The 11,112-nt window shown below is 38.4% G+C and overlaps 1 non-coding gene across 1 annotated transcript; it reads right to left on the reverse strand.

Moving 5' to 3' along the window:
* Window positions 1–7,117: 7,117 nt before the first annotated feature.
* LOC145580493 (small nucleolar RNA R71) lies at window positions 7,118–7,223 on the reverse strand. Its single transcript, XR_014099522.1, has one exon. It is a non-coding gene; the product is annotated as a small nucleolar RNA R71 (small nucleolar RNA).
* Window positions 7,224–11,112: the final 3,889 nt, after the last annotated feature.

Consider the following 11,112-nt stretch of genomic DNA (forward strand, 5'->3'; position numbering starts at 1 on the left):
TCCCCAAAAATAAAAAGAAATAAAAATAGGACAAGTTTTACAACTTCTCCAAAATAAAAAGAAAATAAAAATAAAAATAAAAATAAAATAAAGGGAGAATTTTATTAGGAATAAAACTCTCGGAAAAAGAGTTTGAAGGATAAATGGTTAAGGAAAATAAAAGAAAAATTCGGAAAAAAATAGGTCAAGGATAAAAAATGATGACGCATAACCATCGTGACACATGGTCAGTACCGTGTCATGGTAGATATTGCCACGCCACAGTGCTCTTGTCACGTGACACGGTGTTCCTTACTATGTCGCGGTGCGCAAATAAAGCAGCGATGCTTTTGCGCTTGCAACTGGATAACTTTTTTGCTTTTCTGGACTCTTTTGGCTATAAATTACGACCAGTTAATTCGTGATATGCATAATTACGAAACATAAAATAACTAGAATTTCATATTTAAATAATAATGTCACAAAATTTTGATAATACATTGCGTGATTGGTCGTATTCCTTGACCAATGCAGAGAAAAGAGAGCTAGAATTATTCCATGTCAGAGGTTTACTATTGTTGAGGCATGTAGCAGTTGAACATGTCAGAGCTTTAGATTATTGGAGTCCGGAAACCCATTGTTTCAAGTTCCATTATGATGAAATCTGTCCTCTGTCGAAGGAATTTGGTGCTATTTTTGGCTTCCCTACTAGAGTTCTTGTTGTAATGCCTACCCTGCGTGAATACTACTACCAGGATTTGAGAGACATCTAAATCTGATAGACACATATTTAAATAAAATTGTGTGTGGTAACGAGGTAGATCTAGAAAAGCTTGCAAATTTGTATTTTAATCTTCTTATCTCTGAATCATATCATGTATACCGTATAAGGGCATATAGTTTTTTGCATTTTTAGTAAGCTTTTATTTGCAAACGGTAGAGTAGGACATGCTAGTTTAGTTTTTGTGCTTGAACATTTTGAATTTGGAAGATCCCCTATGCCTACTTGCCTTGGAGAAACTTTGTGTAGTTTTGTGAAGCAAAATCTGACCGGAAAGCTGTTCGAAAGGGCTCTCTAGTACTATTGCAGGTAAGAGAGAGTTTCGCGCTAAAACCATGACACTTGGTATGCGCCGTGTCACAGTAATGGCTACCGCGTCATGTAATTTTTTGCCGCAACACGACAATGTGTCCCGTGTTGCGGTGTTAAGTCTGTTGCGATACTGCTTCTTTTTCTTTTTTTTTGCAGATTTGGTTGATGGAATGTTTGGAACTCTTTGAGGCCCTCGACGATATCGAAAAATATGGTCCCAATGATCTAGTTCGTAGGAAGATAAACTACTCTGCAAATATGTCTTATGATGATTGGAAGTTGTTCTTTGCGAAGAGAGAATTTTCCATTCGATGGGTGGTGCCTTAGTGGAGGCTTACTAGGATGGTCGAGACGAACAATACTCCATACTGTCGTGTTCCTAGTCTCTCGAAATTGACTTTTTATAGCCCTTCCCGATTTATGCGACAACTCGGACTTGAACAAGTAGTTCCACGCTATAATGATAGTCCTCGTGAAATATCATTGCATGAAAGTAATGTTCATAAGTATGAGACATATTGGATTGGAAGGCCTTTGTGGACCGTTTCTGCGAGTAATCAACCTCCTCCACCCTTATCTAGTGCATACAAGTCATGGTTGAATCCTCGAAGTAGGAGAGAACTAGTTGGATCGCGTAGGTTCAATGGTGATGTGAAGGAACGACTTGGAAGCAAGAAGGCGCCTGGGAAAGATCGTTTTAGTCCGAGAACATAAGGAATTGAGTTTAAGACTCCTATCATGACTAAGAAGAAGAGTTGGGTAAAAAGAAAGGGTAAAGACAAGATGTTTTATAGGGAGAAACAACCTAAGAAACCCGAGAGAGTTGAAAGGGGTGAAAGCTCTACTAGGGGTGTGACGGTTCGAGCTACAAAGGAAACACTAATGGTAAAGGCCGACCAAGTTGAAAAGAAGAAAGAATTTCCTAAGGCTAATATGGATTAGACCAATATTGCTTTGCTTTTATAATTTAAGTTTTAATTTTTAAATAAGGCGTATAATGCCAATAGTTGTAGTGACGTTTATTTCATTAATAATATCACATTTATTTTTGCCTTAATTAAAACTTACAATGACTTCTTCTCTTTTTATTTATTTTTTTTATTTTTTTATTTTTTATTTTTTATTTATTTTTTATCTGAGTCAAGAAGCCGGACGCAATGGAAGAATAATAATTGTCGAACGAAATAATCGTAAAACAATTAAAAAAACTGCAAAATCCAAGAGGAATGTCTGCTGTGCCATGGTACATCTTCCGCGTTACGGTAGCCAATACCGTGACACGGTGCTTCTCTGCTGCAGTTTTTTGCCAAAATTCGCCGTATCGCGGTGTGTCCTGCCACAGCGCGGTTTATTTTGACGTGGCACGGCGTTTCCTACCATAAGTCCGCAAAGCTGCAAAACCTAAAACTTCCATAAGTCCGCAAAGCTGGTACGCCATGTCGTGGGGATTTCTACCGTGCCGCGGTGCATTGTGCCGTGGCGCGGTTCTATCGTGGCGCGATGTTTGACACTGTGCGATTTTCTTGGCCTTTCGCATTCCACTGCCTTGTGTGCTGTATTTGGTTGAAGAAGGGATTTTTATTTTTAAAGTGGCCACGCCCCCTTGAGGGATTGCCTACGTATCCTTAAAAGGAATCAGGCTAAACGTAGCTCTAACGGGTCTTGAACCCATGCAATTAAGCATAAAACTTGTTGAGTTGATCCAAATTGGTTAAGTTATGGAAACCATTGCCATCCATGTCTACTAATTGTGCCGCTCCACCAGACAAATAGACTTGACAATGTATGGACTTGACCAATTTGGCCTAAATTTTCCTCTTGGATCTAATACATTTTTACGGAGTGCTTTAAGCACTAAATAACCTTCTTTGATATTCCTAGTCTTGACTTTTTTTATTGAAATGTCGTGCCAGAAGCTGTCGGTAGGTTAGGACATAATGCAAAGCTGCCAAGCATTTTTCATCAAGTAAGACTAATTCTTCATATCTTGCTCTAATCCAGTCGACTTCATCTAGTTAGCTTTCTAACGCAATCCGTAGAGAAGGGATCTCCAGCTCTATTTGTTGTACGGCTTCAACTCCATAGACTAAAGAGAAAGGGGTAGCCCCTGTTGATGTACGACCGGAAGTTCAGTAACTCTAAAGAGCGAAATGTAGCTTGCTTGGCCAATCTTTGTAATTTTCCATCATCTTTTCGATGATAGTTTTCACATTCTTATTGGTCAATTCAACCGCACCATTCGTTTATGGTTTGTAGGGTGATGATATGTGGTGTTTCATATGATATTTCTGCAATAGTTCTGCGCATTCGTCTTGGAAATATGTCCCATTATCACTGATCATTTCATGACGTACACTATAGCGACATATGATGTTTTCTCGATAAATTTGAGCTACATGTTTTGCCGTGAGTTTAGCATAGGAAGCAGCTTCGACCCATTTGGTAAAGTAATCGATTGATACAAGGATGAACTCATGTCCTCCTTGTCCTGGTGGTGTTATCTTCCTAACGATGTTGATTCCCCAAGTAGAGAAAGGCCATAGGGAAGTGTATGTGTAGAGAAGCAAAGGTGAAACATGCTGTAATGTTGCGTAAACTTGACTCTTCATATACTTCTTGACATGTTCGTGGCAATCTCTCTCCATGGTAGTCCAATAATAACCTTGTCGTTAAATATTTTTGATTAACATCTTAGCATTCATATGCGTTCCACATATTCCGGCATGAAGGTTTTCCATGGTTTTGTATGCTTTTTTCTTAGCTATGCATAAGAGGTTTCTCCCGTGCGCAGTCCTTTTGTGGAGTTCTCCCCTGATGAGCACATACTGTGAGCCCAGGAGCCTCAAAGCACGGCGTGCCCTTTTATTAGTGTTAGGAGGGTATACTCCCTTCATCACATAGTTAAGGATGTCTGTATACCATGGCTCTTCGTCTTCTTCTTGTGAATATTGTTCATCATCAAGTGCGTGAACATAAACCGGCTCATATCTTTTTTCTATAGTCAATGGCATTCTGATTGTGTCTCTAGAAATTTACACCATTGATGTCAACTTAGCTAGTGCGTCGGCAAACTAATTCTCTTCTCTAGGCAAGTATGTGTATTCCACTTCATCTAGTTGCTCCATGAGAGTTTCCAAATGAGCTTGATACATAACGAGACTTTCACTTCTCACTTTCCATCTCTTGGAGATTTGGTTGATGATAAGTGATGAGTCTCCATAGATTCTGAGCTTCTTAATTCCCAAGGCCATAGCTGTTTCTAATCCCAAGATGCACGCTTCATATTCTACGGTGTTGTTGGTGACATCAAAATCGAGCTTCATGGAAATTGGAATGTGCTCTTCGTTGGGTGATACGAGCATGACTCCTACACCACAACCCTTTTGGTTTGAAGCTCCATCAAAATAGAGCGTCTAGCTATAATCTTCGGTCATGAGTAGATCTTCGTTAGGGAAATCATACTTTTTTTCTTCATTCTCAACTTCTTCCAGTGGTAAATCTGCTAAGAAGTAAGAAAATGCAGAACCTTTAATGGCCTTTTGCGATACGAATTTCAAGTCAAATTGAGCCAGGTTGACTATCCACCTTGATAATTTGCCATTGAGTGTTGCCTTCTCATACTAGTACTTGAGAGGATCTATCTTTGATACAACATGCACCGTATGAGTGAGCATGTAATGTCTGTGCGGGCCATATGAGTGCGAGACACAACTTTTCAAGTGGTGTGTTGATGAGTGTCATTTATGGCACTCATTTGTTCACTTTTAGGGTGATTTTAGATTGCTTTTATAGCACTTTTCTTTCCTTTTTCCTTAGTTTTGCTCTTTATTTCATTAGTTTGCACTTTCCTTAGTTGATTTTCCATTTTCATGCATTTCTTTGTTTTTCTTGTCTTTTTCCCTTTTATTTGTTTGTTTTCTATCATTTTCAGGTTAAGATCGTTCTCCAAGGATTCCCGAGACTTCTTCCCGAGTTTGCATTAATTAAGATGCCTAGTGTCTTCCATTTGAAGCCCAAGTATGGAGATGTGCAAGTTCCAATTGACCTTAGGCCATGCATTCAAGCCGTGGGGGCACCAATTCTGTTGTTGAACCCACCATCGAGGTGTTTTAGGTTCTTCCATGCTTCGTGTTCATCAAGCACACCAAGTGGAGCGCACGAGGAGCGTCAAGATGAAGGGAAGAAGCTGCCCTGTTCCTAGGCACGGGCGCGCACGATGATGGCGAGGGCGCGCGGCCAGGTGGCGCGGGCACGCGTGGCCTTGGCGCGGCCGCGCCTGTTGCTCCCCCTGTTTCGTACCCAGTTTTGCTCGGCCGCGCATCCTCTTGAAGAAGGTCGCGCCTGTACGGGTCTATTTTGGACGATCTAACTAACTTTTGTTTGTTAGTTTCATCATATATAGACTTTCCTTCCATTTTTAGAGAGAGAATTCATATTTTAGAAGTAGTTTTAGAGAATCAATTGGTAAAAGTGTGGAGAGAAGTTTTGAAAGAGAGACACTTGTTCTTAGATTTTTAGAGAGAGAAATTAATGGTTGATGATTGATGATTCTAAGCACATTTTCCTTTGATTTCACCAAAGTTTGTAAAGATTTCTTTTACTTTAGTGCAATCTTTAGCTTTTGATTTCAATTGTTTGTTGATTATTCAAGTTTACTGATTAGTTGATTGAATTTGTTTGATTGAAATGATGATGATGAATTTGTTTATTAGGTTACTTTTGATTTTGATTTCTTCCATGGATTATGAGTAGTTTACTTGCTAGGGATGTGGTGAAGCATGTTTGAGTGATGGATCATAGCTAATTAGGAGTTTTTGATTGATTTAGCATTGTGATTAAATTGGTTGATTGATTTTGTGCATGTGTGTAATTAGTTAAAAAGTAGCTAACTTTAATTGTCATACTAGATTGCATTGTGTGCCTACATTGATACGGACCATTGATTTGTAGCTCACATTTATCGATTGAGCTTGGTTTGTGACGTTCCTAGTAGAGTCTTTCGTAGTTGGCGCTAATTAAACCTTTAGGAGATAGCTTGTTGAGCTCTTTTGATTGCATTGTCTATCTTCCCTCGCAATACTTGAATTAATCAATCTGCAACCCGATTAGTGTGTGTCCATTGCAAGAGTATATGGATCCTAAATCCCTAGTGTCTTGAAATATTGATTTACTTTGTGATTTACTTTGTTGTTAGTTGAACTTAGATAACCTACACTACCTTTTACGCTTCGAGTAGCTTGACTTTGGCAATAGCTAACATCCTCTATTCCAAGTGGTTCAACCCGAACTTACCCTATTACTAGGTGTAGGTTTGGTTATAAATTTAGTTTAATCGGAGGAATTTTAGTTTCAACGACCTAGAATCCACCTCTCGGTCAAAATAGCGCCGTTGCCTGGGAATGGCGTAGTTGTTTGCTATTGTTGGTGAGTTTATTTCATTTCATTTAAAAAATACAAAAATATTTTTCTCTTTTAAGCTACACTTGTAGCTGTGCTACTAATTATTTCTTTGAGATTGTATGCATAGGACAAGAGGAAGGACTTTAGTACCTTTTGATCCGGAGATTAAGAGAACAATCGTAAGGATAAGAGTTTCTATACGATCCTTGAGTTCTAGCTCTTCAAGTGAAGAAGAATTTCAAGAAGAAGAACAAAGAAGCATGGGTGAAGTACCAAGGGTTACTTTGAAGGAGTTGGGAACTCCCGGTGCCTTTAGATTTAAGAGTGGTATTGCTCCGCCAACAACACCGGCCAATGACTTTGAGATAAGGCCGGCGATGATAACAATGATTGAACGAAGGCAATTTAGTGGTGCCAAGCACGAAAGCCCACTAAATCATCTCAAAGATTTTGAGAAGTATTGCGACACAATCAAGGTCAATGGGGTTTCTAAAGAATTCATAAGGCTCAAGCTATTCCCGTTCTCTCTAATCGGAAGAGCTTTGGAGTGGCTAGATAAGGAAGTGAAGCCTAATTCCTTGAGAACTTGGGATGAGGTCACTAAAGAGTTTATTTCTCGCTTTTACCCTTAAACGAAGACCGCCGAGGCAAGAACTCTAATCCAAAGTTTCAAGCAAAAGCCTAGCGAGAGTTTGTATGAGACTTGGGAAAGATACAAGGAGTATCAACAAGAATGTCCTCACCATGGAATCCCGACATACCAAATCATACAAATCTTCTATGGAGGATTGAGTCCCCAAGGAATTTCATGGCTTAAAGCCAGAGCCGGAGGCCCGATTATGAACAAGACCGAGGAAGAAGTTGTTGATATCATAGAGAATGTAGTTCGTCACTACATGGATTGGCAAGAGGGAGAGAGAGAGTTGTAGACACCCAATTGTGTCTCCCCAAAAACAAACTCGGTGATGAATACTTTTCACGTCGAATCAAAATCGAATGAAGTGAAAGTGTAGAAAGTCTAGTGTTGCGGTTAGTTTTTATTTCTCTTCTTTCTCCCTGTTTTTGAAAACCCATTTTATGAAAATAGTTAATCCATTTTAGTTTGGTCCATGGCAAAGGGTCCAATAATAGTGTAGTTGGATGGGGCTCGAAAAGAGCTTTCCAACGATATATTATACGCCCAATTTCGATGAATAATGAGGAAGTTATGGCCAAATTACTAAACTGGGCCTGGTTTGACCTTTATATGCGGCCCAATGATCTGGAGGAGGGCCCATTATGATTTATGATTTCTAATGCAATTAGGATTGATTATAGTCTTCTAGAATCTTCTAGAAGGCTCTTTTGAATCCTAATGTAATTAGCATTGATAATTGAGTTTTTCGAGTTTTATTTAGAATAAAAGAAGTGTTTCAAATAAAATCACAGTTTTACCCCTCGTACGCTTAATTTTTATCAAAATATGAAAACCTGTGAAAAACTGCCTGCAGCGCCGCACCACAGGCTGTCGCCAGGCGACAGGCCTGTCGAGCGGCGACAGATGCTTGTGTGGCGACAGCGTCGTTTAATATTTTGATATTCTAATTCTTTTTTATCATATTCCGGCTGATTTTCGTTATAAATAGCCTCCTAAAACCTCTGTTTTTTATTATCAATTCTCACCTAAAACCAACTCTCATCAAGAAATTTTTGATATTCTCTCTCTCTTTCTAGCCTAGCCTTTCACAAACAAAATTCCGCATTCACAAGATCTAGACACACCTAGCTAATTTCGAAGTTGCCTTCGTCCTAGACGTGAAAGGTTATAATTTCTGAGGGTTTGGTCCCAAATCTCTACTTCAATTATTTAATTTAATTGTTTTGTTTAATATTTCCCTTGAAGTTACTAACGTGTGTATTTTGTTATTAGAAAGAGGTACGAGGCATCCAAGTAAGTACTTTAATTTTTTAATTGATCTTATGATATAGAAATCATGTTAAGATTGTTATGTTGGTTCCTAGTATCATGTTAGGATGTTTTCCTTAGTATGATATTTAGGGTGATTTGCTAATAGCATGTTAGTATCATGTTAAGGCTAAAGCTTTGATTTTTATTGCTTAGTGACATGTTAGGGTTTGTTATTAATCTTGTTAGTATCATGCCTAGGATCTTGCTAATAATATTATGCTTTAACATGATTATTTTGATTACGATTTGTTATCATGTTGCTTGATATTTATTATTATTGTTATTGCTTGATCACACCTTTTATGCATGTTTAAAGGGAATTTGTACTTGTAATCACGCTTAGTAAGATAATTAATAATCTTATTTAGGGCTAATATGATTATAATTCAAGTGATCGCCAATAATTGTTTTATTTGTGCATAAATATCCAACCAACATAGATAAGCAGGTTTAGGGTTAATCTGTTGATTGCATGTTAGTCAGAAAGCGCACATGAATACGAGAAGAATAAAGTAGAGGCCTATTATTAGGGCGAGTTCTTTCTCTTTTAGATTGGATAAGTACCCTCATCCCCGAACACCAGTCTTGGTTCCAAACCTATTGGAGTTGATGATCTCATGGATCGTTAAGGGGTGTAACCTTCACCTCGTGAACGGTTTACAAGTTCCTAAAACTTGTTTGCGACTCTTTTGCTCTAGTTTCCTTCCCTTTGGACGCCACCATGCTTAAGTTTATGTTCACAGTGGGGTTCAAGTTTGGGATGGCTTGAAATATTCCCTACAGTTTTACTTTTTTCTTTAATAAATGGAGCGAAACCTTTGCTAAGATGATTGAGGTACCGATTGAAAAAGAATTTGTGAGATTGTTCGTAAAGAAGCTCCAGGAAAAATATTCTAAACATCTCAAGTATCAAGACTTGAATACCTTTAAAGCCGTCTATGACATTGGAATTAATATTGAAGACGACCTTGCAAAGCAAAAAGCTACTAACAATAGCAACAACAGTGGCTGGAAAGGAAAGAAAAACGACAATCCTTCTTCTTCCGAAAACGCTCACTCTAGTAACAATGTTAGTACCTTTGATCTCAATGAAGTCTTAGCCATGTATAATCAAGGGTCTAAAAAACAACTAAGGAAAGATTTCACTCCTATTGGGATGAGCTATGATGCTGCGTTTGATCGACTCCATGCCAAGGGACTCATTACTCCCATTGGACCTATTCAAGATCCTGCGCCCGAAAAAAGATTGCCTAGTTGGAACCCAGATTCACATTGCAAGTACCATAAAGGTAGGGGTCATACTACTGAGAGCTGTTTGAAGCTAAAAGAGGCTATCCATCATTTGATCGATAATAACAAGCTTCCCATACCTCCAGCCAGCAAGAAGAGTGAGTAATAATAAAGCAAATGATACAAGACAAGAGGCGAGCTTCAACGACAAGATTTCGTGACCTCTTTTTCTATTTCTTTTATTTATAATAATTCTAGGATAGACCTAATAAGTCTAGCATAGACACCTTCTATTTTTCCTTAGATATACTTTGTAGGATCTTTCTTTTTCTTTTAATAAAATGAGCATTTATTTCCTTGCATATGATCATTGCATTGCATTCATAAAAAAAAATGTCAAATTAAGCACAAGGTATACCAATGATTAGAGGCACCCCTTGTAGCCTATCATTTTATCTTCACCCTTTCAAATATACAATCCTTTTTTTTTTTTGATAAACCACTTTGAGCCTCACCTAACGATAGGCCTTTCTTTCTTCAACCCACATCTACCTAACCTTGGGATGGGATAGTGTGCAACTTAAACAAATTTTCAAAGAATAAAAGCTTGGGTAATTTCAAAATTAAAATAAGCAAAAATGATAAAAGTGTACAAAAGGGCAAGTGTTCCAATGTCATTGACATGAACATGTCTTTGATATAAACACGTCTCAGATTACATCTCTTATCGAGTGCTCGGTATCGTGCCTGAGAAACATGAATGCCGAGTGAGTGATAGACCGCATGATTGGGATTGCCCACACTTATCCAAAACAAAAAAAAATGCAAAAAGGAAAAAAAAGAGAGAGCAAAAAATATAAAAGAAAAGAGTTCAAAAGTGAGGAAACCTCAAGGCATACAAATACAAAGATTCAAAAGTAAGGTTGCACACCTTGGGGGCTTATGTAGGCTCTTGAGCCTTTATCCCTTTCTTCTTCAACCTTTAGCCTTACCACGTTACAACCCTCAAAAGACCTCTTTGAGTTATACACACACTTGTGCGAGGTTCGGCTAGAGCTACGTTCGGCCTGATTCCTAACGGATACGTAGGCAACCTCACATCGAGGTGCGGCCGTAATAAAATGCATTCGCATTCACATTCACACATCATGATCATATCAAGGGATCTCCTATGGTCATCCCTATCTACTTAGAGCTAGACTTGGGGGCTTGATCCTTACATCATTAGCTTACCTAGCCTAAGAGTCACCACTATTTGACTTTTCTAAAAATAATATTTTTCCATATACTTAGTCTTTGCAGCCTAACCTTAGTGTCACTATCACACACATCACAGATACATGACCAAATATACTTCCCTTAGGAACCCTTTGTCGTGAAATCTTACAGCATACTTTGTCATAACAAAATCACTCATCACTCATCATTGCATCACAAAGTACGAAGTGCTTAGCCTCCGTGC

This window comes from Chenopodium album, chromosome 14, assembly GCF_948465745.1.
Source record: "Chenopodium album chromosome 14, dcCheAlbu1.1, whole genome shotgun sequence".
Taxonomy (NCBI): domain Eukaryota; kingdom Viridiplantae; phylum Streptophyta; class Magnoliopsida; order Caryophyllales; family Amaranthaceae; genus Chenopodium; species Chenopodium album.